The 8,149-nt window shown below is 41.9% G+C and overlaps 1 non-coding gene across 1 annotated transcript; it reads left to right on the top strand.

Annotated features, from left to right (window-relative positions):
* The first annotated feature begins 5,871 nt into the window (after positions 1–5,871).
* On the top strand, positions 5,872–6,003 carry LOC121482216. The gene has a single exon (XR_005985566.1). It is a non-coding gene; the product is annotated as a small nucleolar RNA SNORA70 (small nucleolar RNA).
* Positions 6,004–8,149: the final 2,146 nt, after the last annotated feature.

Here is an 8,149-nt window from a genome sequence, read left to right as displayed (position 1 = left end):
TGAAGTCAAGAGAAGTATAAGCACATTTACTGATTAAGGAGCAGCTTCTCAAGACAGACTTCTACATGCAGTGTCATCCTTGCCTCTTGCATCTCTCAATTTCCTCCCTACTGGTTAGTCACTGTTTTCCACTCTGAAGGGGAGGATGGAAATGTCAGAGTATAATATTCAGCCCCAGTCCCAGAATCTGCCAATTACCCCCACCACCCCTCTCCAAACATAGCACCTGTCATCACACTTGCTGTTCCTGCATGACACAGGAAAATAAAATATTGTCTTAAAGTCACAAAAATAAATGCGACAATAGAAAAAAGTTAATAGAGTTTTTAATGAACAAGAATTCATAGATAAACCCAAGGATTTGCAGCATAAATAACCATTATTTATAAGGTTAGTACAGAGATTTTTTGGTACAGTCTATAAGGACATTGGAAATTACGAAGTAAACAGAACTAAAACAATAAGCATAAAAAATGATCCTAAAGATGCAGCACTGACATGTAAAATGCATAAATATATATGTTTATGCAAGAGAATATGCTATTTTTGCATAATGTCAAACTTCTAAATCTTTAATAGAATTTTCAGTGTGTTTCTGAAGTTTTGTGTAATATAATGAAGTGATATTTGCCTGTTGGGTCTCCCAATAAACCACTCTGTCTTACTCAAGACTATCCTTAATCCTGGCTAGTTTTCTTTACTGTGAATGGTGTTTAATTTAGGATTATGAGGTACTTTCAGTGGATCCACACTCATTTGTGTCTTTTGGAAAATCAGTTAAAAAATGCATGCTCAAATAAAAATATTTGGGAAAAAGCTTGAACTATTTATACAAAGAAAACTGAACTCAATATAGTCTGATTTAAGTAAACAAAAGCTACCTAAATGCAGAAATCTGAGCTGATAAAGATCACAAATGTGAGCAATGATATATCTATTTAAAGAAGTTCTCACACTGGGAACTAATGAAGAGAGAGCATAGTGACCTCAGAGGAAAGACGGTATGACAATATCAAGACTGCAATGCATGGCCTTCAAACCAGACTTTGCAGGCGTGCCATTAAACCCATTCTCATATGCAAATACAGAGCACAGAGGACTGATGGATGCTAGACATATATTTGACTGTAACCAACATAGAGATTATAGTGACTGATATCACTCCAGGAGGACATTTAGACAGAAATAGAGCACAGATTACCTTAGGCAGTATCATTATCTAAGGGGTATTCACACAAAGACAAACCAGCACAAGAAAACACACAAGATAATCAGAAACATGAGAAGAAATGCAGAATAGCTGGTGGCATGGGCTAAGTGTTCCAGGAAGGACAGTAAGCAAGTCCTTTGGATTGGGTGAACAGAAGGGCACCCTTGAATGATGTCTCGGCAGAAATGCTGGTGTGAAGAAGACCAAGGCCAAGGGCATGAAGCCAAAAGATGAATGATTTATAAAGAAGAGGTGCTCACTGTCATCTTGTCCATCAAGAAGCCTTCTCATAAAGAAAGTGAACCGGGAAAGAGAGGTAGCTGACACAGGGCAGGAGTGGTTAAGTACACTCAGGCATGTTTCTTAAGTGAGGGAAAGGATGCAGGGAAAGTGAGAGAAAGGAAACAAATAGACCTGAGAGGAGATCGGAGAGGAGAGGAGATGGTGCAGAAGAAGGCCTGAGCCGGAGAGAATCGGTCTTCCTCAGAAGATGGGGAGAAAGCGGGAGATGGGGCACAGTGTCAACCAGCTTCGTGGGTGAGGGTGCACCGGGCCTCACACCATGATGCAGGACCAAAGAGCAGTGGCCATTCACATCCATTATAAAACAAATAAAAGATGAAATAGTATTTAGAGCACAGCAGAATGTAGTGAGAGGATCTGTTTAGTGTGACAGTCCCCCTGTGCCCCTTGGAGACTTCAGAAAATGTCCTATCTCCACCTGCCCTGTTCATTACCTTTATTATGATACCCGATGTCCATGTGGGAAGTCACAAATGTATTTTTTCACAGATTGATGGGTTTCAGGCATTATCAAGAATAGAGATCAGTGATCTTTAGAAAGTACTACAAGTAATAATTTCTGGCAACTTGTCTCAGGGGCCTGGAATGTCACCATCATCATCATCATCTTCAACTTCATCATCATCATTGTCTTCATTATTGTATCATCACCATCATCACTGTCATAATTATTGTTGTCACCATCATCATCTTTATTATCTTCATCATCACCATCATCATCTTCATCATCATCACTGTTATCACCATCATCATCACCATCACTGTCACCTGATTAGCATTTTTTGAGTCCTTGTTATGCTCCAACAACTATTCCAAGTGCTTTTCCCACGTCAGCCTATTTCATCCTCCCTGGAGCTACAAGGTGGCAAGCTCTGCAGATCAGGAGGGGACAGTGGTGCGTGGCCAGCCCAGCCTCAGGCACCTAGCAGCCCCAGTGCAGGAAGTGTGTTCTCAGTTGGAATCTGCACGAGTACCAGCGACCATACTAGGTGCCCTGGCACACACAATCTCACCACAATTAATTATTTTGGGGGATCGGTTTTGTAGGAAGTTAGTATTTATTACATAAAGGTGTCTTTGGTTAAATCAAAACAAACTTAAAAGGAGTGTATTGATTAATTTTTATATGGATCATTTTTTCCCAGGATAACATCGACATGGATCATTTCTCATTCAGAGAAATGCTTTAACAACAGATTCAAGGTGATAAATTCACAGAAAATGGAAACTTGATAATTTAAGAACTCACTATTTAAAAAGAAAAATAATTAGGAGCATATATTTTAAGTAAAACGAGACATACATACATAATGACTAATGCTCAGAAAAGATGGGATTTAATACCATATTTCATTCATGTTCAAAAAAATTGATTTCCTCAGAAACATGCCTTTAAAAACGTTGTACTGTGTTCACTAGAATTCATTCCTTTATCCTTTCAACAAATAAATCTTATTACTATGCTTCAAGATATAGATGATGAAATAATTTACATAAAGAATTTAATGTATTTAATACTTTTAGTTTCAAAAGGTCACTCTGTTGAGAACTCAGTGTTCTTTTTTTATGATTTTATTTATTTATTCATGGGAGACACATAGAGACAGAGGCAGAGACACAGGCAGAGGGAGAAGCAGGCTCCATGCGGGGAGCCTGACATGGGACTCAATCCCAGGACACCAGGATCACGCCCTAGGCTAAAGGCAGACATTAAACTGCTGAGCCACCCAGGGATCCCCTATAGCCCTGTGACTTCTAGAAGAAAACAGAGCAATATCTTTGTAATCTTAGGGGAGCCCAATGCGGGACTTAATCCCAGGACCCTGGGATCATGCCCTGAGCCAAAGGGAGACCCTCAACCGCTGAACCACCCATGTGCCCAAGAGCTCGGTGTTCTAAGGGAGTGCCCCCTGGCACGGGCTTATAAGCTGCAGGAGGGAATGGAGCAAGAGGTCTGCCTGGGTTGCAAGCCCACTATGAAGGCAAAGATTTGAGTTGTGTCTTTCGATGATGTCCACCTTATTCAGACATAAAACAAACTTAACACAGTTATAAAGCAGGTTCAGGATCCAAATTCAATGGCATTTCACTAGGCATGTGACTTGGGTTCCTACCTATCACACAAAGCAAAGCACAAGACAAAGTCATGCAACAAACAGGATACACCAAGAGGTAGGAAAGTAGCAAGCCAGACATGAAGTCAGTCCCTGAGCACACAGTTGAGGTGAGGCCTCAGCATTCCCTGCCTACTGTTTGCTACATTTGGGCTGTGCAGGAAGTCTGTGCAGAGGTCACGGGCCAGAGCTGTGGGGGCAGCTGCCTTGCACATGAGGTCAGATGTGGAAGGTGTCAGGTTTAATCTGATCGGTAGTGAAATGGAATAGAGAGGCCAGGCAAAAGTTGGTCGAAACAAGCTTTTAATGGGGCGCACTCTCGGCGAGGTTCCAGGCTCCAAGACCCGCAGGGGACGGAGAGAACAGGCAAGTCACAGGCCAGGGAAGTCCTGCCCAGGCAAACCGCAGGGGGGTCTATAATGAGTTTTCAGTGGTGGGAAGATGGGGGCAGGGCGGCATTCCGATTAGGGCAAGGGTTACAGGTCTTGTAAGCTAAGTTAGGGTGGTGGAAAGGGAGGAGGGCGGGGGGTGGGGGTGAATGGGTGACGGGCACTGAGGGGTCACTTGACGGGATGAGCACTGGGTATTATTCTGTATGTTGGTAAATTGGACACCAATAAAAAATAAATTTATTAAAAAAATAAATAAAAATAAATAAATAAAAACTAAAAATAAAAAAATAATAATAAGTTAGGGTAGGGCAGCAAGGCAGCATTGTTGGGAGGTTGCTGGCCTGCGGTCGGCCGTTTTGAGGTTCCAAGTCTCGCCAGCCCAACAGAAGGGACAGCGTCTGGGGAGTCTGAGAGTTTGTTGCAGAACTCTTCCCTTCTAAAGGGGCTGAACCAGCCTTGGGTCTTGCTCGACTCCTCTGGTTCCAGAGAGTAGCAGTCCCCGGTTCCTCCAGGCTCTCTTGGCTTTGCTGGTTATCAGTTCCTGGTACCTCCAGCCTGTTCTGGTTTCTATGATATCTGGTCTTGGCTGCTTACATCACTGCTTGATCCTGTGACTCCATCTGGCTCTCTACAACCTCAAATAATCCAAAAGCCAATTACATGGATGAGAACTCCTGACCTGGGCACAGCCACTTACTCTTACTGATCTTTTACTTGGGTCCTGGCACAAATAAGAAGACGACAGGGAAGGAAGGAGGTCTGCCTGGAACCCGAAAGCTCTGGGAGGAATCCCAGCACAGAGTTGTGCCTCCAGGAATCCCGGAGTCTGCCCTCTCGCTTCGCAGCAGGACACTGTGACCAATATCCCTGTTTCGGAGGTGGAGACTGGGTTCGAAAGAGTTAAGTAAAATTTCTAAAACAACAGCAACAAGAGTAAGTAGTACTGATAAGGCCAATAAAAGGAGTCTTTAGTGTGCTGTGAAGTGTTTGTTTTTGCACAGACTGGGATGTATCCCCACCTGCAGGCAAAATCATCTTCTCCCACAGTTTCTAGAAAGAAGCCAGTTCAAGTCCAATTGTGAGATGCATTATTGTTGTGAGGCTGGTACTTGGAAGTCCATAAAGGGGACACATTGTTGTAAGTTCCCCCAGAGATCCACTCGAATTGAGGCTGAGTACAATCTCCACTTATCTTTTTTTTATATAATTTTTTTAAGATTATTTATTTATTTATTTATTCATAGAGACACACACACAGAGAGAGAGAGAGAGAGAGAGAGAGGGAGAGACACAGGCAGAGGGAGAAGGAGGCACCATGCAGAGAGCCTGACATGGGACTCGATCCAGGGTCTTCAGGATCACACCCTAGGCTGCGGGCAGCGCTAAACTGCTGCACCACCAGGGCTGCCCCCAATCTCCACTTACTTGTGCAAAATGGCCGTTGCTTCTCATCCAGTGAAGAACTGATAAAATAAATTTCATTAAATCATGTGGTTGCTTTTGCTAAAAACTTACACTTTTTTTTTTAAATAGTACTTTTTACAGATCTTGATGACATAGAAATACATTGCTTTTTCTGAACTAACACTACTTCTTCACTTATTTGACGAAGGAAAATCTTAACCATGAGAGTAATGGTAAGAATTATGTCACCGAATATCAACATTAAAGTATAAAACCTGCTCAAATTCATGTAGGCTTTTTTATATCCAAAGCACTACTGGTATTTTCAATATTTTTAGTTTTCAAGGAGCAACCTGAACAACTGATAAAAATTAACCATCTGTTTCTCTGCCTCAGTTTTTGAGGAAGAAGCAAGGAGAATCATACTGCCCACTTTAAGGATACTCACATTTTGTTTGTAACCAATGGAGCTCTTTCTCCATGGGGGCCCAGCGAGTAATGGCTACAGACAGTGGCCTCCTTGGTGGTGTCTGCAGTCAGCTGATTGTATGGGTTGCCCTAAGGGACCTTGGAGACAGCCCTTTTGAGTGGACCTTCATGTCTGACCTCATGCCATCCCCAGTGGGCTACAGATAGGTATACAGGGTGTCTCTGAAAAGCCCCAGGGCACAGTGGCTAGGGTCCACACTGGCCAAGTCATCATGCCCATCCATATCAAGCTGAAGAACAAGGAGCATGTGACTGAGGCCCTACACAGGGCCAAGGCAAGTTCCCTGGCCCCAGTATGTCAGCTGTGCTTTGGTCCTACCTTTTCTGATGCCATTCCTTCCATTGCTCCCTAGATCTACATCTCCAACAAGTGGGGCATTACTCAGTTAAATACAGATGAATTTGACAACATGGTGGCTGAAAAACGGTTCATCCAGATGGCTATGGGATCCAATACATTCTTAATCATAGCTCCTTGAACAAGTGGTGGGCTCTGCATTCATGAGAACCTCTGTGCTACCCCCTCCTTATTCATGCCCTCCAATAAATCCTACTTCCTATCAAAAAATTATTCATACTTTGGCTTATTGTATTTCTGGTAATTCGTTTGTTTGTTCATTAGTTCAAAACATGCTTATTGACACCCTTCCCTGCTGCCAGCCTGTTCTCAATCCTGAGAGTTCATCAGTGGACAAAACAGACAAAAATCCTACCTTTGTGGATCTTAATTCTAAATTGGGAAGAGAAGGATATAAGAAATAAGTAGATAAATAATTAAAATATAGTGTGTCAGACAGTCAGTCACACTAAAAGTATTATAGCTTTAAAGTTACACAATCAGAAAGGAGTTTACCAGAAGGTGATGAGAAAAATCTTGAAAGTGACCCATGTGGACATTAGAGGGGAGAGTGTTTCCAGTGTGTTCCAGGGACCAAAGCAAGTGGGGTTCCTTTGGTTCCCTGATGATGCAGAGAATGAGTCATTCAAACAGGTGATGGTAAGGATGTTTCTTCTGAAAAATGTATAAAATAAAAAACTTCATCTCAGTTATGCTTCTGTCTTTTTTTTTTTTATTTTTTATTTTTATTTATGATAGTCACAGAGAGAGAGAGGCAGAGACACAGGCAGAGGGAGAAGCAGGCTCCATGCACCGGGAGCCCGATGTGGGATTCGATCCTGGGTCTCCAGGATCGCGCCCTGGGCCAAAGGCAGGCGCCAAACCGCTGCGCCACCCAGGGATCCCAATGCTTCTGTCTGAATTGAATGAGAGTCAAAAACCTTTTGGGTGCTATTTTAAGAAAACAAAAACCATCCTCGATAGAGACATAGATCATCCTATGGGCCTCCTGAACAGTCTGATAAAGTTCGAGTTTTGCAATTTCATGTTAAAGAATCCAGATGTCTTCATTAAATACTTTATGTGAAGATAAAGTTGTTAAGGTCAAAATACATACACCATTGCTGCTACCCCCATGGATGAATAGTATGAGTATATGCCCCTGCTCTCCTCCAATGGGCCCACAGATTTCTCTTTGCCAAACCCTTCCATATCTGCATTTCTGGACATCAGATATTCTGATTCCACTGTGAATTCCCATGAAACTGTTTGCATCTAACTCATTCATATGCTGCAGTGTCTCACAGGAAAAAATACCACTGCTCCCAACAACTTTCTTCCAGGGATCATGTAGGACCTCAATTCAGTGATCCCTAGCTCAACTCATAATTTCTTGTCTAAGTTATTTCAAGAAGATTTTAAGAGAGCACTCATTCTAAGTGTGTTATGTACTCCCCTCTAACATAACAGTATGACAGACATCTTAGGGCTAGAAAGGAACTATTTAATCTAGCTCATCTGTTTGATACATGGACCCTGTTTTGTAAAATTTCTATCACTTAGTTTCATGTTGTCCATTTTGTAATGGAATCCTCTAATGAGAGATTTGATTAATCTGGAAGTAGTTAAATCTAACAATTCAAGTTGTAAGCCATGGATAATCAAATTTAGCAATGTGCAAAAAGCTATATGCCATGAACAAGTGGATTTTTCCCAGATATGCAAGGCAAGTTCAACATTCAGCAATCACTGTAATGCATTAGATCCACAGGCTAAAGAAGAAAAATCATATACATGTATCAATTGAAACAGAAAAAGCACTGATAAACATCTAACGTCCATTCATGATACAAAGAAAAATTCTCTCAGCAAACTAGAAACAGAGAACAGAACTTTAGTT

This window comes from Vulpes lagopus, chromosome 24 (genome assembly GCF_018345385.1).
Source record: "Vulpes lagopus strain Blue_001 chromosome 24, ASM1834538v1, whole genome shotgun sequence".
NCBI classification, from domain to species: domain Eukaryota; kingdom Metazoa; phylum Chordata; class Mammalia; order Carnivora; family Canidae; genus Vulpes; species Vulpes lagopus.
This window is presented reverse-complemented; position numbering and strand designations above follow the sequence as displayed.